The sequence below is a fragment of the Lolium perenne genome, chromosome 4 (genome assembly GCF_019359855.2).
Source record: "Lolium perenne isolate Kyuss_39 chromosome 4, Kyuss_2.0, whole genome shotgun sequence".
Lineage (NCBI taxonomy): Eukaryota > Viridiplantae > Streptophyta > Magnoliopsida > Poales > Poaceae > Lolium > Lolium perenne.
In genome coordinates this window covers 79,369,528-79,392,302 of record NC_067247.2, presented here as the reverse complement: position 1 = coordinate 79,392,302, position 22,775 = coordinate 79,369,528, and the positions used below count along the sequence as shown (strand labels likewise).

Below are 22,775 nucleotides of genomic sequence, written 5' to 3'. Positions count from 1 at the left end.
CGTGTGGAGCCCTCGTGTCGCCCCTGACCTACCCTTCCGCCTACATATAGCCTTCGTCGCGAAAACCCCAGTACCGAGAGCCACGATACGGAAAACCTTCCAGAGACGCCGCCGCCGCCAATCCCATCTCGGGGGATTCAGGAGATCGCCTCCGGCACCCTGCCGGAGAGGGGAATCATCTCCCGGAGGACTCTTCATCGCCATGATCGCCTCCGGAGTGATGTGTGATTAGTTCACCCCTGGACTATGGGTCCATAGCAGTAGCTAGATGGATGTCTTCTCCTCATTGTGCTATCATTGTCAGATCTTGTGAGCTGCCTAACATGATCAAGATCATCTATTTGTAATGCTACATGTTACGTTTGTTGGGATCCGGTGAATATGGAATACTATGTTATGTTGATTATCAATCTATCATCTATGTGTTGTTTATGATCTTGCATGCTCTCCGTTGCTAGTAGAGGCTCTGGCCAAGTCGTTACTTGTAACTCCAAGAGGGAGTATTTATGCTGGACAGTGGGTTCATGCCTCCATTAAATCTGGGATAGTGACAGAAAGTTCTAAGGTTGTGGATGTGCTGTTGCCACTAGGGATAAAACATCAATGCTTTGTCTAAGGATATTTGTGTTGATTACATTACGCACCATACTTAATGCAATTGTCTGTTGTTTGCAACTTAATACTGGAAGGGGTGCGGATGCTAACCCGAAGGTGGACTTTTTAGGCATAGATGCATGCTGGATAGCGGTCTATGTAATTTGTCGTAATGCCCAATTGAATTTCACACTACTCATCATAATATGTATGTGCATTGTCATGCCATCTTTATTTGTCAATTGCCCAACTGTAATTTGTTCACTCAACATGCTATTTCTTATCGGAGAGACACCACTAGTGAACTGTGGACCCCGGTCCATTCTTTACATCGAATACAATCTACTGCAATACTTGTTCTTACTGTTCTATGCAAACATCATCATCCACACTATACATCTAATCCTTTGTTACAGCAAGCCGGTGAGATTGATAACCTCACTGTCACGTTGGGGCAAAGTATTTTGGTTGTGTTGTGCATGTTCCACGTTGGCGCCGGAATCCCTGGTGTTGCGCCGCATTACACTCCGCCACCATCAACCTTCAACGTGCTTCTTGGCTCCTACTGGTTCGATAAACCTTGGTTTCTTACTGAGGGAAAACTTGTTGTTGTACGCATCACACCTTCCTCTTGGGGTTCCCAACGGACGCGTGCTGTACGCGTATCAGCCACCACAGTGCATCCCCTCATTGGTCCAACGTATCTGTTTGCGGATGACCAACGTCCTAGCATGGTAGGTGATGCTCATGGCCTCCCGTTGGTGGCATGCCGCCGCCTCGGCTTTTGTGGCATGGCGGCCTGCCGGGCCGCCATTTCCACCATGTCCTGGTGGAGGCACTCCACCTCCACCTGCACGGTGATGAAAGTCACATGCAATCACGTGGCCTCTTCATCCTACATCGCAACGGCGAGGGTGGTCTCATTGGCCGCCATTTCGACGAGCTCGTCCGTGGCTCGCTTCTCCTCCAACTCGTACTGGGGGGTTTAGGGAAGGGGGAGGGGTGTAAGGAGGAGCCATGGTCGTGTGTCCCTGGTGAGCCCCAGGTGAGTTTTATTTATGTCCCAGCGGCCGCTAGACGGAAAATGGGTGCCTCGTCTGGGAAGTGGAGCGCGCGGGAAGAAAGGGCGCGGCCGTATGCCGCCCTTGCCGGCGCTGTTAAAAGCTGTGGCGTCCATTAGCCGTTGTTAACCGGCAGCACGGACGCTGGCCCCACAAGTGTACGGATCGGCGTTGGAGCCGCTGCCAAAAGCATCTAGTATTTCGTTTCCACGGCCGCCGTATCTTGCTCCAAACAAAACGGATCGGCGTTTTGCGATGGTCCATTGAACATTGAAGTTGGCCTAATCGTGTCCGTAGGACAAGATCAAATCAGGCCTCAAATCCTTGCATCGGCCGGCCTATGGTGAGCTTATTTGCGGTGCATGTGTGCTAGCTGCAACACAATTTAGATTTCGACGTCGTCATATCCTTCATCGGCCCGAGTGCGGGTGCGGCTCGAGCCTCGACACGTCAAGGCGGTGCATGGTTGAGCACAGGCACGCTACCGTACCTCACACGACGTACAGGTGCTGGCCAGCCTATATACCATTTGTACACTATGCGTGTGCATGCGTCGTAACGTCTCCCGATTCCATTGTCACTTCATATATATGTATACGTACTATATACTAGAAGGACCTGGCGCGCTTTGCCGCGCCGTTTTTGTTCTTGGCGTTTTTTCTCTTTCCCACACAAAGTGAGATTGCTTTTGTAAGTTACATTGATGCATGTGCAGGTATGAACTTATACGAACATCGACGCACCCTCTAAATCAAAACAAAATGAAGTAAACATATGGCATATCAACAAACACTCATAGGCTTTGATGGTATTTCCACATGAGCAAATATATATATATAAAGTATTGAACTTTAGTTTCTAGCTTATTTCAAAAAGAATCTTATATGCTTCATCTAAAAAAGTTATGCAATGGGGCTACCGCATATAGCCCTTGTGTGTCCAAAAGAGGAAACATATTGTTATAGAGGCAACTATTCAGACCAATACAAAGAGAGCCACATATAGAGAGGAAGGAGAAGAAGTGGCTTATTGAGGGTCACGTGGTGGGTGGGGAAAAATCGAAGAGAGGACATGAGTGTACGATTAACATCATGGTAGCCCAACATAACAACGGACTCTCCCGATTCATTGCACACGGAACATGTGAATCAGTAAACTATCACAAGCCTCTAAAAGCAGCCGACGTCGACACAAAAGATGGCACTCGGTGTTATCTTACTTTCCCTTGTGGTGTGGGCACATAGGCGAATTAGGGCCGCAAATAAGAGCCCAGCGCTGCAGTGATGCGCACTTCGCTACATAATTAATTTTGTTCTATTTATACTAATTGCTTCAGCGTCTGGGTACACGCCTTGCGCCTTGCGCCGTGGATGCTCTAACACCATGGTAGATGCACCGAAATCATGTGGAGAAGTAGAGTGCACCATTAGTTACGATTACAAGTGCACTGCAATTAATCATACAGGCCAGACTGAGATATCAGTCCATACAACATATGTGGAAAATATGAAACAACAACAGTAATCTCAATTTTTAATTGGACAGACATACATACAAACTTATCGCATTCAGTTTATACAGTAGGTTCACCGAACAATATTGAACACTATGAGGTCTTGAATGCTAATAATTTGAACTTCCCCATACACATCTCGCTTCTGCATTTTTTGTGTCATTATATGTAAGGTAAACTAAACTACTAATTAGAATTTTTTGTTTAAAGAGCATAGTAATACACCGATGGAATTTATCTACATTGCTGAACCTGCTTTTCTCACCTGATATAGATCATAATTCAGCCATAATACATAATATACTCAAGATTCCAGGTGCACTGCAATTAATCATAAAGGCCATACTGAGATATCAGTCCATACAACACATGCAAAAAATACGAAAAAACATCAGTAATCTCATTTTTTTATTGGATGAACATACATACAAACTTATCTGCGTCAGTTTATACAATAGATGCACCAAACAATATTGAACACTATGAGCTCTTGAATGCTAATAATTTGTACTTCCCTAGACACATCTCGTCTTCTGCATTTTTGTGTCATTATAAGTAAGGTAAACTAAACTACTAATTAGAAGTTTTTTGTTTCAAGAACATAGAAATACACCGATGGAATTTATCTACATCGCTGAACCTGCTTTTCTCACCTGATATACTCCCTCCGTTCCTTTCTATAGTGCCTATAGATTTTTGGCATTTGTTTCAGAATATAAGGTTGTAGCTTAGCTTTTTTTCAGTTACCCCCTCCCCGTTCAGCTCCCAAATTGTTCAGCTCCCAAATTTATTATGGTAAGTTATGAAGATATGGATTTCCCAAATTTTACGTTGATCTCAAATCGTTTAGCTAGGGATCTTGTGTAAAAACTACTCTTGCGCTAATTTCCGTGCCAAAAAACTATAGGCACTATAGAATGGAACAGAGGGAGTAGATCATAATTCGGCCATAATACACAATATACTCAAGAGGTGGAGCTGTTTAACACAAAAAATGACAAACAAATTGGTTTCAGAAATAAATTATAAGTAAGCACCACAAACTGGTATAATTTAATAAGCACTTCTAATAAAATTCAAAGGAATCAATAGGAAAGAACCCCCGCTATTGAATGTTTGAGTCTGTATCAATGTGCATTAAAAAATATTTCCTGTTGCTTCTTGGAACCAATCTCTAAATGTGATTATTTATAAACAAAACAATGAAAGGTGTAAAGTTTTTTTTCAGGTTCTGGTTACTGCCTATGCTTGTAAACACACCACAGATTCAGGTAAGTGCATCTTTGCAAGTTTTTTTATCAATATAAATTAAGAACAGGTTACTACAATTTTAAATAGAAAGTAAAATACGCAGGGTACATGACAACAAAGATAAGGAAGAAACATATTGGATTCTTCGTTCTTCTTGTTTACACAGCATAAACCAGGGATTGTAGAATAGAAAATTTTGAGCACCAAAATGAGTTGGATAGTAAAATTGATACTCCAAGCACATTTTCGCGCCAAATGAACATTCTATAATTCAACCATAATCACAAAAGAAATGGCAAAGGCGACTAAGAATTAGGATGGAGCAAGTGTTGAGGAAGCCTATGTTACCTTAGATGATCCACTCCTACGTCACACAGAACCATGCCATGCATCCTCTCTACAAACACACATGTATATTAGGAGTCAGTATTGTGTACCATGTGTTATACGACAAATCGGCGGACAATCGGCCGAGAAAAGGAAAATGCTCCGTCCATATCACACCCATACTTTACACTCGGTTTTGCATGAAAAAGCAAATACAATAGTTAGACTTAGCGCTTTGCAGACAGGTAAAGATGATTACACAAAATAATATCATGAAAGCTAGACTATCACTAAACTAAGCAAGAGAATTCCATTGGCAAAACATGCTTACATGAAAAGAATTATGACGGCAGGTGGACTGAATTTTGAACTAAGCTTGTCTTGCAAACTATTTCGAAGTACCAAAATCACACTGAAACATGTTCAGCGTGTATCTTGCAGTTGTAATCCTAATCACTGTTCCAAAATAATGTGCAGTCCTTTTAAAGTTTTCGCTTTCAGTGCCTCAAAGCAGTAGTCAATGAACTGCATCACCGGGGAAGACAGCCATACCGTGGCCTTTGTCTGGCCTGCAAATGTACCAGATTAATAAGGTCACTCTCTACATTGAAGCGCTACCTCGAAAGTATGCATGAGAAATCATTGTTTACTTCCATAACTACAAAAACAATACCAAAAATTTCTATCTCCAGCATTCTTAAAAAAAACTGTGGCTGTTGTGCAAATTATGTTGAACTATTGATTTGCAGCTAGCAAAGACTGGAAAGAATGGTTGAGAACTTCAAATAAGTTACTGAAATTATTTCAAGTAGCTACTCCCTTTTTTCTATTACTGCTCCCATCTGGTACCTAACTGTACCACGGAAATTAAACCAAGCTAGGTTTTGCAGATCCTTATACTTGGGGTTAAAGCAATATTTCAGAGGACAGAGCAAGGTCTTGGGACAGAGGCATCCCCTCCAAACTACCACACGACATAGCGCACAAACAAGCCGTCAAACACAAGCAAAGGTACCCAACTGAACAAAACACAAGTGAAAACACAACTTGAGCATGCATCAAACATTACACCAGGCTACCAGACCACGATGCCCCTATGGACGCTGCTAGCCTTCCATCCGAAACAAACGCACCTGAACACACATACCAGAACAACTGAAACAGAATCCTGAGAAAACCATGCCGAGGAAACACCATGCAAACCTAGCTTCCAGACAAGCGCAGGCCACTCAGAACAGCGCATGCCACACCCGCCCACGGGCACGCCATGGATGCATCACCTAGCCAAACCTCAACGCGACCGAAACGCGAGCAATCGCCACATCACGTAAGCAAAAGATACATCAGCGAGCAACGACCAGAAAACACTCTTCATAGCTAACCCAAACCAGATGATGGTTGTCACTTTGCCTAGAAGAAACCCATAATCACACGAATCTGACGCAATTTACAACTAAACACGCCCCCAGCCGCCCCCAAATCAATAAGAAAGTGCACACCGCAGCCACGCCCGAGCCCATCTCCCGGACATCCGCCTCGGCGAAGCGCACCGCACAGCTAGCGTACACAGAAACGAAACGGGAACCACCGCCTAACCCACGCCGCCGAAGGCATTTTGGAGATCATATGGTTCATCCCCGAAGATCAAATTAATTCTAGCTGTGTGAGAGATAAAGGTGGAGGGGGCCGAAGGCACACCTTATCAATCTTGGCAGGGTCTTCTCGATCTTGGCAGGGTTGAGGTAGGAGACCTAGCTCTATAGCGGCGGACGACCCGTCCAGCGACGTGCGCTGCAGCACGTCCTCATCCGGCGGCGCGATACACGGCGAGGGCTGCGGCGGCTTCCTGTAGCTCCGGCACCGTCCGCTCCTCAAGGCTCCGGCGCGTCCAGAGGATGGGGATTCAGATTGAGCGGTGGGATTCAGGGATTGGACTGCTACCGCCGTGCCTGTGTGGTGTGTGCTTACTTCCGTATAACCGCCTCTCAAACCCAAACCGACCTGACAAACCAATCGCTAAATTGTCTGCAGTAGGGTCCACGATAACAACTTGCCGATCGCTCCCAGTGGCTCACAGCCCTGGGAGCTTAGAGCTCTTAGAGGATGTTGCCTCATAGACCACGATATGGAGAGCACCCATCGTCATCAAAGCACGTCGTTACCATTCCACTCATGTACAAGGTGACAAGGCATTATATAGTACATAAAGGGAGTAATATGCTCTCTAGTTTCTATATTGCCTTGTCCATGAACCTTGGTGGTTCTTTAATCGTCTTGCAGTAGCAAACGTTGCTGGTTATTGAGAACAAGCAAGTGCGTGAGTGTTTGCCCCATCTCAGAGCTCTCCACGATAGCCACCAGGCGTGTACGGGCTGGGCGAAGCGCGCAACGACTGGGACCTGATCTACCACGTGTCGTGCGAGGGACGGGCGAGGAAAAGAAAAGATGCTCGGCGAGAAAAAAAGAGGTCGCGACCAGGAGAAAAGGAGGCCGCGTACCCTAATCCAGATTCCCTGTCGCTGCCTCTCGCCGGCCTCCACGCGAGTCCTGGCCCCGCCGCCACCGCTCTCTCTCCTCCTTGCCCTCGTAGCAGTGGCGGCCTCGGCCTACTACGAGGATGAGGGTGGCGCAGACCCCAGATGCCCAAAGCTCTCGCGAGCACGAGCATCACAGCCGTGGCGCTTGTGAGGACTGCCATAGAGGAAGGTGGTGTTGCGGCAGGACTGGCTGGTCGCGAATCTTTAGGAGAGGAGGACGAGTGAGGCCAGCAATCAGCACGGCAGGGACACCATGCCGTGTGCGGAGACTCTCCTCCCCGACTTCTCCGTTTCTTTGAATCTTCGATGCGATCCCCGAAGAGCCTATGAAGAATCTGGGGGGTGAGTTTGATGATTGAGGACGAGGAGCCAAGCACACACGACAAACCAATTCAAGTCAGGTAGCTTGCCCACTTCAAGTCACGGAGCTTACCCTCTTCCAATCCCCAAATCCAGCCTATATTACTCGTATTTTTTTGCTCAATTTGTCTATTGCTGACCTTGCTTACTCTCGTAGACTGCCTTAAAAGAATTTCTAATCGAACTGGAGAAGATTGTGTTTACCTGCTGCAAGGGGATGGTGTGCATCTTTTTGGTTGATTACCTTGCTCATTTTCCGCAGGTTTAAGGCACCGACAGGTCTAACCAGCAGGGGTGCTCACTCACACCTAAGGAAGAAGATCAAGAAGCGGAACTGGTATAGGAATCGTATGAAGATTTGGATCCGGGCTAGCGAGAGCAAGGACAAGGTGCGCTCTAATCTGTACCGGTGTAGATGTGCCATAATTTTTTATTTAAATGTATGTGGATGGAAGTGCTCGTGATGCAATGTGTCGCGCTTTTTTCTTATAATTTAACACTAATTTGTGATTTTCTCCACTTATGAACCATGTAGCAGTTTTGATTTGTATCTTATGCGGATTTTGCGAGGAGATGCTGCCTTTCGTTGCGATGTTGGGGGCTTTTACAGTGCTGCGGGTTGCTGCTCTGCAATGATGTTAGGTTCTCACTTCTATACCTATAGGCTAGCTGTAGTTTTTGGAGTTAGATATTACTGTCGAAAACCTTGTTGTCTGGGTGTGTCATGGAGTAGAACTATTATGGTTTAGATGTTTGGTTCATGCCAATGCCCTTTTGTTGCAATTCTTAGATTAGATTGAAACTATAGTCCAATTTTTTTTTTATCTTGCTATGGTTAGTGTTTTATTTCTGAAAGTTGCATTTCAATTTGTAGTTCTTGTGAGGTATTGGGTTTATATCAGATCAAAATTTCAATTGTGATGCATTATGCTTTATCTTATTTCTGGTATGCCTTTTAATGTTCCTATTTACCGATAAATAAATTGCTATCTTTCCCTAGGTATATAATATTTCATTTAATTTATGCATTAATATAAAATTTTCCTTTCAGCGATGGCGACACAAGCAAGAACACAGTCCCCAAATGGTAGCTTTCTCTCTTGTGTGGACATGCTATCATATATGTAGTAAGTATTCCACTATCGATTGACATAATTTATTTTATAGGTTTGCTCTTTATTTGTGGACCAATATTACAATATACGACACGAGACAGGAGACTAGGTGCATAACCTTTTATCAAGATACCATCAGAACTGGTAGGGCATGTTCTGATTGAGTCATGGAATATGTAACAACAATGCCTTTGTAAGCCCTACTAGGATAATTTGTTGCTACAACTGGTTCAACTTTAACCATGACTAATTCTCCTTATTTCCACCCCTTATGTGTTTCAATAGGACATTGGAAATCTGATCTTTCTCAACTTCAGGCTATGTTTCTCAATATAGGCCTCTTATATGTGTGGTCTCCTTGTATTTGGTGAGTTACTTTTTACCTGGTTAATTGTAGTCTGTATTCCCTTGTTAATCACCTATTATTTCGGATATGTATGTAACCGAAAATTCCCTGAAGTATGAAGAAATAAGCATTTTTCTTATGGATGTAGTTATGTGTTCCATTGTCATGGTTGTTTAAATATTTTCAAAGGAGGGACCTTAATGAATATCTTTACTCAGGTGTGATTTATTCTTTTGTAGGATGATATACAAATTGGTTCCAGTTCCAGGTTTCCAGCGATTGTCAGGGCATCGACTGCGTAGTATCTAACAGGGACGCTCCAACTGTGTCAGGTTGTCGCCAGCGGGGAATGGAAAGGTGAAGACAAGATCTCCACGACACCGCATCCTGCTGCCAAGTAGGTGATTGCGTGCTGTGATTTTTTATGTGGTTTGTTTTTTTCCTTCCATAAGTGGATGTGGTCATCTTCAAATTTTGTTCTTTTCTATTTTGTAGGTTCATCTTTGATTGGTTTGCGACTGCACATGCCAGAGATCAAGAATAAGGTGGGTAGCAGAACTCATTTGGTGTTTGATGGAATGTCTCATTGGGATATGTGATTTTGTTCTATAAGCTGTAGTAATCACACACTAAATACTGGTTATGTAGTCAAAAGTAAATTTATAATTAATTTGTTGTGCACGTTCAATAGTTGATGTTGTTCTTAGAGCTGTGTTTTTCATCTGTGTGCAGCTCTGTACTGGATATGTGAATGGGATATCTTTTTCTTGCAGGAATTATGGGTTCACAAGACCATAAGTTTACTATTGTTGGTGAAATAGTATCCCTCAGTTACTTTCATAGTTTCATGCATAGGGGTTCGATCATCTGCGGGGATGCTTATATATACTTTGAACCTTCCGCTACACCTGGTTTTTCCAAAATTCTATCATCTTTGCGGGAAGTTATGGAAGTATCATTCATATTTTAAATCATTTTCTTCTATGACTGCTCAGGGTGTTTAAAGCTAAATTACGTGCGCTTGTATTGTATTTAACCACTCAACAATATATTTGCTCCAAGAACTTTCCCCGAAAGCTGATTTCTCATTATCTCCATTTCCCAATTCCTTCTGGTGCTCATGCCGATTGCTGGAAGAATCCTAATGGTATAGACTATATACTCTGCTCCTCTGCTAAGGTTAATCTACTGGGTATGTTGCGAAGATAGTTTCATCTTCCCATAATGTTTGGTGATCAATTTTAACGTGCATCATATGAGGAAGCATTGACAAGACTTTTTTTTGAATGTTGGTATATTGCTGCAATCATTAAAATAGCAATTCTTGTTACCATAGTATCTACAGCCTTGGTTCTATATTAAATGTTGCAGATTTGTCAAGATTTGCATGTATCTACACACTGAAACGCGTTTGGATACATGCTTATCTAGACAAATATGTGAACCAAGGTAGTAATAGTTATTGGGGAAGCTGTAAAGATCACCTATTTGCTATAGAAAAGATATTCAGTTATTAGATCATTTCTTCCCCTAAAAGCATAACTCTGTTTACAATCTATGCTGAGAATCATTCCCTAGCTCAATGGTCTGCCAAAGTGTTGATGCAAATATAAGTAAACGTGCACAAATTTGTTATTAGGCCGACATAACAGACTAAAAGTCTTGAGAAGTTTATGAACGCAGAACTTGATAAAACTTAACAAGTTTGCATCGCACAACTATATGAAACTGTTCACTGAAGAACAACTAATCTTTCTCCACACAGGATAATGTGCATTAAATATATACTTATTCATTTATGGAATAGTAAAAGAGACCACAATAATGAAAAGAACATGTAGTTCAGGCCAGGTTTTCAATGCAAAATTGGGACGAGACCTTCTGTTTCTTTTGAATAACTGCATTTCCGCCATACTATTTGTTTGCCATCTAAATGGAGCATGTTTGCTGGGCATCTCTCCATGTTAATTCACATAGGCATAGTTTATTAGATTAAATTTGCAGATGTAGCAATTTTTTAGCATAAACGGATTCATGAGCCCTTCAATAGTCATTCTTTACGCTTGTTAATGAAATGATCTTGTAGATATCGATGGCAATGAATTAAGGGCAATCAGTTTTTCTGCTTTGCTAAGCCGAAATTGCAGTCAGTATCTTGATAATGAAATCTCAATTCCTAAATCCTTGTTATTCATTTTCTAGGAATTTGAAAATATTGCTGCAGATGGATAGGTAAATTTCATGTTCCAGCTAGAATGCCCGTCGCTGCTGACACCAGGTATCTCGTGGCACACGTCGACATACTCCCTTCAGAGCAGCATCTATCCATAGTCCATAATCCTTCTGGGAAACTATTTTGATTTCTTCAGAATATCGGTTGTGTTTTAAATTCTCTTCTTTCCTGAATGAACATACTAAAGCTCAAAATTCCGAACTTTGTGCTCTGGGACTGACATCCTTTTATGTTTTAGATGAGCAATAGCATTATATATTTTATCTTCCGTGAAATAGAGCAAGTTCTTAGGCGATGATCAACGGAAATCATAAGTAAAATTTGAAGTACTAAAGTGTTTGTTTCTACCTCCTTCTGATCCTTGTGTTGTGCCGTTGTGTTCCTATTAGATAAATAAGCCAATATCCAGATCTATCAAAAGTTTTAATCCATCCCATATAGGTTGTCTTAGATTTACAAAAAAGTTGGATGTATCTGCATACTGTTTAGTGTTTTTACACACCCAAACTTTAACAAATCTAAGACAAGTTTTGTAGGACGGAGGGAGTACTACCATTTGAGCTTTTATTTTTTAAATATTTAGTGGAATGTACTTGTAGTTTTTTCTTGGTCAGATGACCCCTTGCTTTCTAAGTACATGAAGTTCATAAAGCTATACTGACTTGTGCAAATATCTTATACTGTACTTGTTTCTTCTCGATTTCCTTCTTGCACTTGATATCTGCGGTCACACACCAACTCTTTCATCTGGTTAAAGACAAATTTCAGAATGCCAATTCTATGGAGAAACAACAGATGATTGCTAGATGACAAGAACCCTTCCCTGCTGATGCACTACATCACCCCTGCCCTGATGTTCCAGCTCTACAAGCTTTGCTGCTGAACTCTGTTTGCTCTGTGTGTGCTCATTTTATCAGTGTACACCATCAGTTTGATGTGTGCTAATTAGTTCAGGCATCATTTCAACCTTGTATGTAAAGTAAACTCGTGTAACCATCTACCTGTATCAGCCACTGTGTTGTGTTTCCATCAAGCAAAATCAAATGTATAATTTGTTTTCTGGTAAGCATTGTTGTAAACCATTTTTGTCAAGCTATATATTATTGAAAAATCAATCAGAAACCAAACGGAAGCGCAGTCAGTCTTGGCCAGTTATTGGTGAAAGAGAAAAAAAAAACATGATGATATTAGCTTGTGTGAACAAGATCACTTGAATGGACTGATACTGAACGGAAAGATTGGGCTATTGATTTGATCGCACCTGACCAGCCAGGAGGCGCCCCAAGGGGCGCCCCAACCACTAGTGTAGATAAAGAGCCACGCATGTACAGCAAGGCCAGGTTCGTAATTTTTTTTAATAATAGGGATTTTCATCCCCGGTGCCAATGATAGAATCAACGAAACCTCGCAGAGCAGGTCTACAGAGTTCAAGAAACGCGTTTTTTCATCACGCTACACTTACAGAAATGACAACTGCAAAAACTATAGAAAAAATAATCTGTTTTATTATTATTATTATTATTATTATTATTATGTGGTCTCAGTTGCACCAATTAAGGGGCGCTACCTCTTGAAGCAACAAGGCAAAGAGTAGAAAAGCCCATAGCTATGGAAAAAAGAAAAAAAAACACCGAACAGAATAGAAAGATAAGATCAGTTTGAGTTCACGACTTGAGGTACCACCTTATTCTGTCAAAATTTCATCTTTGTAGTAATTAAGGTTGGAAAATGATCCTATGCCCCCGGGGGATCACGTCTCTCCATCCCCCGGGTCGCTCTGGCGACACGTGCCCCCTCACATGGCCACAGAAATTGCTGGTCCCACCACGCGCTGCTCTCCTTATCTCCTTTCTCCACTCGTTTTCCATCCTCATCCGCATCGTTTCCTCGCCGGTGGCCTCCCCTGGCCGGCCGCCGCCGCTTATCCTGGCCTCGCGCCGGTAGCAACCTCGTCGCCGGCCGCCTTCCTCGCTGCTCCCGCACCTCGTCGGCGCCCAAGCCGAGCTCTGTTTCCCCTGCTCGCGCCCGCCGCCTCCCCCAACCTCCTCCTCCTGTAGCCGCCGCGCCCTCGCCGGCCGTCCCCCATGGAGCGATGCCGGCCGCCTCCTACGGTGGTGGTGCTGCAAGCCCCTGATGGTTCCACCCAATCATCGACGCCATGGAGCGCTTGGAATACGGGCGCTCCGCCCGCGACGAGACGACTCGAGATTTCGCCGGTCCAGCCGGCGGTCTTCCTCCTCAACCTTCTCAACTGCCGATGAGCTCAAGCCGTCGCCCCGCCCCAGCCACCCTGTGGGCGCCGCCGCACGTAGCCATGAGGTGCGGAGAGCTCCACCTCTCCCCGTCGTTGAGATGGTGGGGACATATGGTGCTCACCCTGCGTGCTGCAGGCCGGAGATGGAGGCCAGCACAAGATGGAGGCGCAATTAGTGCTAGAATACAAAGAATATTTTTGGCGAATTTGTGGGAGTTTGCTGCCTTAGGCCTTCGATGTTGCTACCAGCGAAGGCAGGCTTTGCTACCTACCATAGGCCTCCGACATTTCTACTGGCGGAAGGCGGGTTTGCTACCAACGGAGGTCGTTTTTTGCTACATTAGGTGCAAGGTGTTGCTGTCTTGGGTGGAAAGTTTTGCTGAATTAGTATTTTTTCTGCTACAATTTTCTGTGGTTTTGCTACAATTGTACAATATGTTTGGTACGGGTCTCCGGCGACTTTCTCGTCGATGTCTTCGACGATATCTGTTTTTGTTACAATAGCATTTTTTTTTTTTTGCTACAAGCTCTCCGGCGAGGCCTCCGGCGAGTCTCCGGCGAGCTCAGCCTTTTTATTTGATTTCGTGGCTGAACCGTTTTTTGCTACAACGTAGCAAAAGCGGGTTATTTTTTGCTGCCGGAAGGTGTTTTTTTGCTGCATCCAGTAAAAGCAGATCTGACCGTCCAAAATGGCCGATCCGACGGCTGGGGACCCGGGGGCTGGGAAATTTGATCCCCGAGGGACACCCAGCACTATCCATTAAGGTTTATCTTCTACCGCCAACTACATTATGCGGTTTCGTGCCACTAAATGCGTGACACCTCCTACTCTTTGCGATGCGGTCAAATCAAATCACCAATGTGGCGGAACATCTGGAAGGTTTTGCTTGGCAGTTGGTGTCTTGAACAAACGCATGATCAGAACTTGTAAAAACCCCATCAAGGCAACGCACAGGCACAGCACCTTGCTCCTAGCTCTCGATCACTCACCCGGCCCCTGCCCTCACTCTAGTTTCGTTTTCCAAGATGGGCTGTAGCAGTACTACCACTACCAGCTGCAGCGTGGCCGGGGCTCTCTTGCTGCTGGCGCTGCTAGGAGGAGCCAGCGGTGAGCTGCAGCCTGCAGGTCGGCTTCTACTCAGAGTCGTGCCCCAGCGCCGAGTCCACCGTCGCGTCCGTCGTCCGGGGCTTCTCCGCCTCCGACTCCACCATCCTCCCATCACTCCTCGCCTTCCAGTTCCACGATGCGTCAGTGCTGCTGATCAAGGGCGGGAGCAACAAGGCGGACTTGGACAACGCCAAGCACCAGGGGCTGCGTGGGATGGACGTGATCGACAGCGCCACGGCGCAGCTCGAGGCGCAGTGCCCAGGCGTCGTCTCCTGCGCCGACATCGTCATCCTCGCCACGCGCGACGCCGTCGCCTTCGTAAGCACATATAAATAATACATCAACATCCTGCTTGCACGGAGTCTGGAAACTGATCTCGATTTCATTTGCACCGTGTTGCTGCACGCAGACGGGAGGGCCGTCGTTCGACGTGCCGACTGGTCGCCGCGATGGCAAGGTGTCCAACCTGCGCGACGGCGACGCGCTGCCGGACGTGCACGACTCCGCCCAGGTCCTCCGCTCCAAGTTCGCCGCCAGCGGCCTCTACGGTAAGGACCTTGCCCTCCTTAATTAGCTGTGAGCCAAACACAACATATTACCAAACCTCTCTACGCGCGACCATGGTGGTTGGTAATTTGAGCTCAGCTAATTAACACGTACACCTTTTTCTTATGTGAATTGCAGCGGCGCACACGGTGTGCACGACGGCGTGCTTCTTCACGCAGGACCGCCTCTACAACTTCCCGCTGCCGGGCGGCGGGCACGGCTCGGAACCGTCCATCCCTGCCGGCTGTTATAATCGAGATGCACAATAAACGAAGAACGAAAAGTAAAACACTGCAGGGGACACGAGATTTTAACGTGGAAAACCCTTGCAACACACAAGGGAAAAACCACGGGCGCCAGGGATGGACGATTTCGCTCGGCCCAAGCCTACCGGCGACGGGCCTCGCTCCGCTCGTCAGAAGTTAGCCTCTTCTTGGAATTTGATCACAATATAACAAACTCCACCTTGAGACAAATTCCTTGTAGCATGAACTTCAACAATCACCTGAATCAACAAAGAAAACACTTGCTGGCGCCAATAGCCACTTGGGCTAAACAGTTATACCAACCAAGCTTGAGCAAAGCTCAAACTTGGATACAGGGACAGGCTTAGTCATCATATCAGCAGGATTATCATGAGTACTAATCTTGCATACCTTCACTTTACCTTTTGCAACCACATCTCTGATTGCGTGGTACTTAATATCAATGTGCTTTGTCCTCTCATGTAACATCTGATCTTTAGTAAGATAAATAACACTATGACTGTCACTGAACAACTTAATGCAAGAATTATCTCCACAAAGCTCAGCATATAAACCTTTCAGCCAAACAGCCTCTTTACCTGCCTCAGCAATAGCCATGTACTCAGCCTCAGTAGTAGATTGTGCAATAGCATCCTGCAAAGTAGCTGTTGTGGGTATACTTCATGGGTGTACCATCGACAATGCCTAGATCCGGCAAGCCCGGGTGGCCCATAGATGGTGATGTGGCATGTGGCCCATCGGGCGGCCCAGTTGCTGTTGATCCTGAAGGATGAAGTCCGGCTCAGGAGAGGGAAGCCGGATCCGACCGACCTTTGGAGGAACCCGGATCCATGGAGGCCCATTAGGAACCCGGATCCGGTACGACGTATAAGGGAAGGCGGATCCTTGACGTGCACGGCAAGACATTGTACCGTAGTTAGGCAACATGTAATCCGGCTAGGACTCTCCATGTAAACCCTAGATCCGTGCGCCTTTATAAGCCGGATCCCGGGAGCCCTAGAGGCACAACCACAACTCATTGTAACATCGCGAAAGCGCCCAGATAATTCCAGACAAGCAGCAATAGGCCATGTCATCGTGCAGGTGTTCCGAAGCTGGGTAAATCGCGTATCACCGTCCCGTGTGCACTCCGCCCTATGGCCCCTACTACTTCTCCCCCTCGTGAGGATCCCTCCTCCGAGGCACCGTCGATTAGGCAACGACAGTTGGCGCACACCGTGGGGCCTGCGGCGTCTGGAGGCCGGAACCGGGAGGGTTCCGCCATGGGAAGCTACGACGACACCATCGCTGTGGGGCGCGTCCTTTACGCCGGAAATCTGCCGATCGTCCCTCCGGATGAGTGCTGGATTCCGGCTAAGACAAACCCCGTCAAGCTCTCCATCGTCCCAGTCGGCGGCATACACATCTTCATCGGGGAAACCGTCGATTCCGACGGAAACCCACTGGTAAGTAACGCTGACGCGACCGCCGCTGAGCAGACGATCGCGAAGATCCGATCTGAGATGCAGGAGCTTCCCAAGGAAGATTCCGCCTTGGATCTGGAAAAATCAAAGCCCACCCAATCCGCCCCTGAGCAGGAAATAAAGGTGGAAGACCAATGCAGATCCGCCTGGGTCTCCCAGGTGTTAGAGAAGCAAAGGTGTCACTTCGTACACTTCTTGGACCATACCGCCGGAACCGCCCCTCAAGAAGCCGGAGCTGGTCCCGAGCAGGTCGAGGTACCGGAAAACAACGCTGCTCCGGATCAGCATGAGGCTGTCGGAGAAAGCGGAACCCCGGTTGAAGAGTCGATTCTGGGCAACATAAGCCCAATTTCCGGGGATACCCCCTCCATGGATACTGAAGAGTTCGATCGCAAGATAAGGGAATACGGATACGGTGATCAGCCTGAAGTTGAATCCGCCCAGCCTTAGCAGGTTCTCGCAACCCTGGCGGCGCTGGATCAACGCGAATCAGAAGATGAAAACACCCACTCCGATCCTCAGCCATCCCGTCAAGGATCTCCGCTTTCGCGGGAACGACCGCGTAAGGAAGTCCTGTCCCAAGAGGATTTGGTTGAACAAGCAGGCATGGACGCAATCTATCACTCAGAAATTCTCAACAAACCCATTACTCCCGAAGACGCAGAAGCGCTAGAAGCTAAAAGGATAGAGATGCTGGCTACAGCCCAAAAAATCGCCCAAACCGCAGCCGCTATGGTTGATGAGAGGAAGGAAGCCGCGATTTTCGTGGAAGGCTTTCTCCAGCGCGAGCAGGAGGAGGACGAATCACTGGTGAAAGTCAAGCGACTCCGGAAGCATTGGGAGGACAAGATCACTGAAGCTCAACAGGAGATCGACAAGATCCGGCGAGAAACTATAGCTCCCCGTAAGATCACCTTTGCAACTCCGACCGAGCAGCAGCCGTACGCCACTCCGAAAGACAATATGAAGAAGGTTGCGGAGATCTTGAAGAAAAAGGACGAGGAGATCGACATCAACTACATCCGTACGCTTGTTGCTTCAGCAATGAAGCAGCAGAGCAAGGCAGACACTTCGCGCAAGTTGGAATCCAACCCGGAGCATTGCGTCTCTACCGCGCAGAAGGACGCCTACGACAATTGCCATCGAGATGACGAATCGCGAACCGGATCCTCGGAACGCAGAAGGAAAACCAGAGAACACCCAAATCCAATCCCTGTACCATCAAAGACGCCTCCGTCAGATCCAAGAAAGGGAAAGGATGCAATGTACACTGGTAAGGACAAGTACCGCAATCCCTCTCCTCCGCCCAATGGATATCCGCGTCCTCCACCTCCTCGTCGCCGTAGTCCAGCTGGAAACACCAGGCCCCATGGACCTGGCGGAATCAATATCCGCGACAACGTGCTACCCCCAAGGAACAGGACCAGGGAGCGAACGCCGGAACCTCGTCGGAGCCAGAATAATGACCGCGAGCCGGAGCACAGGAGGAGTCGGAACGAAGAACGCGACCCGGAGCCTCGCAGAAGCCGGAACGGCCATGGCAGCCAGCGCCAAGGTGAAGGCAGTCATCGTGTAAGGGTATATTGCCCCTATGTGTGGTTTTGGTAATTAATGACAACCCCTATGGACTAATGTTTTCATTGAGTTTATATGAAGGAATATTCCATATGTACTACTTGTACTCCATGTGTTGCATTCAAGTATGGATGCCATGAAGATAAAGGTATACCTTGTGTATTGGCATCAAGATCATTGGTATGAAGATATATATGTGATATGATCAAGAAGAAGAAATGAAGATGGAGTTCTTATGTGGAACTCAATATTAGTCATGCTCTATCTTATGTGAGTATGAGAAGATACAAGGTTGAGTTGGGCAAGTTCAAGATGAGCATCTTGAGTGAATCACATGCTTGAAGCTTGCCGTCCATTTGGTGATAATGGACATGTGAAGATGTGCATCAATGGAGCTTTCCCATCATAGTGTATGGGGGAGCATTTGTGAGTCTTCACAAAGCAACATTGATCAAGTGAGGCATTCCGGCTTGAGTGAAGCTTGAAGAGTTATCATCAAGATCGAGCGGGATACGCAAGGCAAAGGTATGGCCTTGCTAGGTTTTTCCTTTTACCGGTCTCAAGGTGGATGTTGGGAGACCGGATTATAGGATAGATAGCCGCACTATTAAGAGGGGCTTTCGGTTGGGTAACTTGATCACATCGTCTTAGGGAGCTCAATCCTTTGCATACTTTGCATATCCTTATTGCTTCTTGGTGTTTCTATGTGTAAGGTTCTTGAGCTTGTTGCTAGCTTTACAACAAGCCCAAGTTCATCGAAACCGGAGTTCGCATGCATCTTCTATTGCGTTTTCGAGGTTGGGTGATTTTATCGGTTATTCATGATATAAGGTTCTACCTTTTATATTCATGATAAAATCCCCTCCTACAGATTCTTGTGTTTTCACTTTCCATAGGATAGCATTTGTTCTTATCTCTCAAAAAAAATTGGTTTCATTCGAATCGGAGTTCGGGAGCATTTGTTATTAAAGAAAAGGTAAAAGAAGAAAAAGAAAAGGGCAGGGGCCAGCCGGCCGACCGGCCCAGCCACCGGCCCACCCGGTCCACAACCGGGCGCCAACCGGACCGGGCCAGGCACCGGCCCACCCGGTCAAAACCGGCCTGGGCACCTGTGCCATCCGGGCGAAGTCCCGTGGGCCTGGCCGCTTCCTCCGGCCCAGCTGCCGGCCACCGACCGGCCCGCCCGGCAGTGCCCCGGCCGGACCGGCCATCCCACTGGCTGGGCCTCAAAGCCCCGCGCGGCACACCCAGCGCTCCCCCACGCCTATCTGCCGCACAGGGCACTCGCCGCCCCGCCCGGCCAGTGGGCCGGCCCGACCGGGCGCCCAGCTGGGCTGGTCAGCGCCATTTTCGGTCGGCCGGCCTGGCAGCCGGCTGGGCCGCTTTTCAGACTGTTTTTTCTGCCCGTTTTTCTTGTCTTTTTCTCTGTATTTTCCCCCAACGGGTATACTTGCTCCCTAGCTATAAATAGCCCTTTCTCCCACCTTGAGCAAGTAAGTTCTTCCATTCTCTCTCCTCCATTGTTGCATTTTGAAGAACTTGCTCTCCCCTTTGATTCCTCCCATAACTCTTGCTATTTCTTGAGGGATCTAAGAGAGGAGATCTAGATCTACATCCCCACCAATCATTTTCTCCTCTAAGTGAGGGGAACCCTTTGGATCTAGATCTTGGAGTCTTTTGTTGACTTTCCCCATTGTTCTTCCTCTCCAATCTCATCTTAGCATTTGTTGCTTGGGTGGGATTTGAGAGTGAAGGACTTGAACACCTCTAGTGTTCTTGCTTTGCATCATTGCATAGTGTTGAGCTCTCCACCACAATTAGTTCGAGTGAGAGACCGTGAGCTTGTTACTCTTGGAGGGAGACCTCCTAGTTGGCTTGGTGGTTGGTGCTCCGGTGATCTCTTCAAGAAGATTGTGAAGAGGCCCGGGCTTCTCCTTCTTGGAGCTTGTGAAGTGGTTGTGGAGCTTGCCATCTCCGGAGCGGAGGAAAAGCTAACCATAAGGAAATGGCCATTATCCTTCGTGGGTGTGGTTCGGAGAATAGGGTGAGCCTTCGTGGCGTGGGGAATCCTTCGTGGGACCTCCACTCCTCCAAACGTGACGTACCTTCTTGCAAAGGAAGGGAACACGGGAATACATCCTCGTCTCCGCGTGCCTCGGTTATTTCTATACCCGAGCTCTCTTTCCTTGTGATAGCCATCGTGCTTGAAGTACATATATCTTGCTATCACTTGTGCTACATATATCTTGTGCCTATCTTGCTTAGCTCTAGTTGATATTGTTACACCTAGTTGAGCTTAGCATATTTAGGGTTTGTGCTTGTAAACAAAACAATAGTTTAATTCTGCATTCTTACAAGACAAATCCGTAAGAGTTTTTAATTGCCTATTCACCCCCCCCCCCCCTCTAGGCGACATCTCGATCTTTCAATTGGTATCAGAACAAGGTCTCTCCTTGTTTAAGGCTTCACCGCCTTGAGAGTAAAGATGTTGGCTAGTATAGTGCACAATGACACAATTGTCTTTAATGGCACAAATTATCTTTTGTGGCGAAATTGCTTGCTTTGTAATCTTCGGACCTTGTGTCCAAATATAGAGCAATTTCTAGATGTCGGTTTTTCTCCTCCGATGGATTCTCAAAATCTATCTTTAGAGGATGAGAAAAACTTACATCTTGAAGCTCAAGTATCTAATGAGCTTTTATTCTCCTTGAGACCCGATTTTCGTAGGTTCTTGATATATATAAAGCGAAAGTCGTCTCATGAGATGTGGATCAAGCTTAAGGAAATGTTTGGTGGATCCATTTCTCATTTGGTCGGTGGTGTCTCCGAGGAGCTCTCTTCCCCTTCACATCATGGAGAGCTCCAAGTTGCTTCCACCTCCGGCCGTGATGAGTTCTCATCTTCTTCCACTTCACCAACGTGTAGCAAGATACGAGGTAATGATATGGTAAGTGGTGAGGAAAATTGCAATGTTGATATTGTGCTCAATAGTGATGATTCTTCATCTCTATCCCATTGCAATGCTTCCTCTTTGGACTTAAACACATCTAGCATTGAAAATAATCTACATGCTTGTGTTGATAGTCCTTGCATATCATGTGTAAATTGCTTACATAAATCCCATGATGATATGCTTGCCTTGTCTTGCTCCCATAATCAAAATGCTTCTATTTCCTATAGTTGTTTGTTGATTTCTCATTTTATTTCCTTTCTATTAATGTAATAAAGCCATAATTTAATATAATAAATAGACTAGAAAGTTTGAGAAAGTTTGGCTTTACTTCGATTTAGAATAGCGCGCTTACTTTAAATTTCAAAAAAGAATTTGCGGGTTCTTTTTTATTGCCTTATGGCAAATGGATCAAAGGTATCTCCTACTTTGACTCCTAACACTTCCTCTAATGATGAGAGTGATGATGATGATAATGATGAAGAATATAATACCTTGGTGCATAATATGGCAATGGTATATGCTTCTCTTCATGGTAATAAAGAAGCTCGTGCTAATCTCGAACACTCTATGGATACCTTGAATAAATATAGGGAAACCATAGTGGGGTTGGAGTCCCATGTTGAAAATGGGGAAATGAGATTCACTCTCCTCAAGCATGAGCTAAAAGATGAGAAGCATACTAATTTTATGCTTACACAAAAAATTGAATCCTATATGCATGAAAATGAGAAAACTATTGTTGATGCTTGTGCTACTAACTCTACTTCTTGTGAAGCATCTATCTTAAAGGAGAATGTTGAGTTAAGGGCTCAACTTGAGTTGCTAACTAGCAATTATAGGGAATTGGAAGAAAGTCATAAAAAGCTCCCGGGCTCTCATGATGACCTTCTAATTTCCTATGATGGGCTAAAGTTAGCTCATGAGGCTAGTATCACTAAGGTAACATCTTGTGAGCCTCATGTGGACATTAGCACAATCTCTACTACAAATGCTATATTGCCATGTGCTAGTCCTTGTAATCCATCTAGTCAAACTAGTGATACACCTTGTGTTGGATTACTCACTTTGCCTTGTTGCTCTAACAATGAAGCTTCTACTTCCTCTAGTACTTGTATTTCTACTAACCATGTAGAGGAAATAAAAGAGCTCGAGGCCCAATTCCTTTCTTTGAAGAAAGACTTGGAAAAGCGTCATGAAGGGAAATCCGCACTTGACAAGATGTTGAGTGCGCAACAATCCCCCAATGACAAGAGTGGACTTGGATTCAACTCCA

The 22,775-nt window shown here is 45.8% G+C and overlaps 2 long non-coding RNA genes and 1 pseudogene across 20 annotated transcripts; 2 read left to right on the top strand and 1 right to left on the bottom strand.

The window, feature by feature from the left end:
• Nucleotides 1-2,738: 2,738 nt before the first annotated feature.
• Nucleotides 2,739-6,726, bottom strand: LOC127293072 (uncharacterized). 5 transcript variants are annotated; one of them, XR_011742601.1, is made up of 5 exons: nucleotides 6,445-6,726; nucleotides 5,078-5,315; nucleotides 4,768-4,816; nucleotides 3,434-3,513; nucleotides 2,739-3,102 (listed from the first exon to the last, which is right to left on the bottom strand). It is a non-coding gene; the product is annotated as an uncharacterized lncRNA (long non-coding RNA). The 5 variants fall into 5 exon arrangements; XR_007845593.2 differs by having other exon boundaries at nucleotides 3,434-3,489; XR_007845591.2 differs by lacking the exon at nucleotides 2,739-3,102 and having other exon boundaries at nucleotides 3,163-3,513.
• A 370-nt stretch (nucleotides 6,727-7,096) lies between these two features.
• LOC127293070 (uncharacterized) lies at nucleotides 7,097-12,403 on the top strand. 15 transcript variants are annotated; one of them, XR_007845586.2, is made up of 11 exons: nucleotides 7,116-7,684; nucleotides 7,906-8,032; nucleotides 8,182-8,285; nucleotides 8,695-8,730; nucleotides 8,811-8,951; nucleotides 9,044-9,125; nucleotides 9,344-9,501; nucleotides 9,600-9,649; nucleotides 9,878-10,296; nucleotides 11,307-11,382; nucleotides 12,106-12,403. It is a non-coding gene; the product is annotated as an uncharacterized lncRNA (long non-coding RNA). The 15 variants fall into 15 exon arrangements; XR_007845587.2 differs by having other exon boundaries at nucleotides 7,118-7,684; nucleotides 9,878-10,251; XR_007845581.2 differs by having other exon boundaries at nucleotides 7,118-7,684; nucleotides 12,095-12,403.
• A 2,214-nt stretch (nucleotides 12,404-14,617) lies between these two features.
• Nucleotides 14,618-15,514, top strand: LOC127346936 (peroxidase 43-like; annotated as a pseudogene).
• Nucleotides 15,515-22,775: the final 7,261 nt, after the last annotated feature.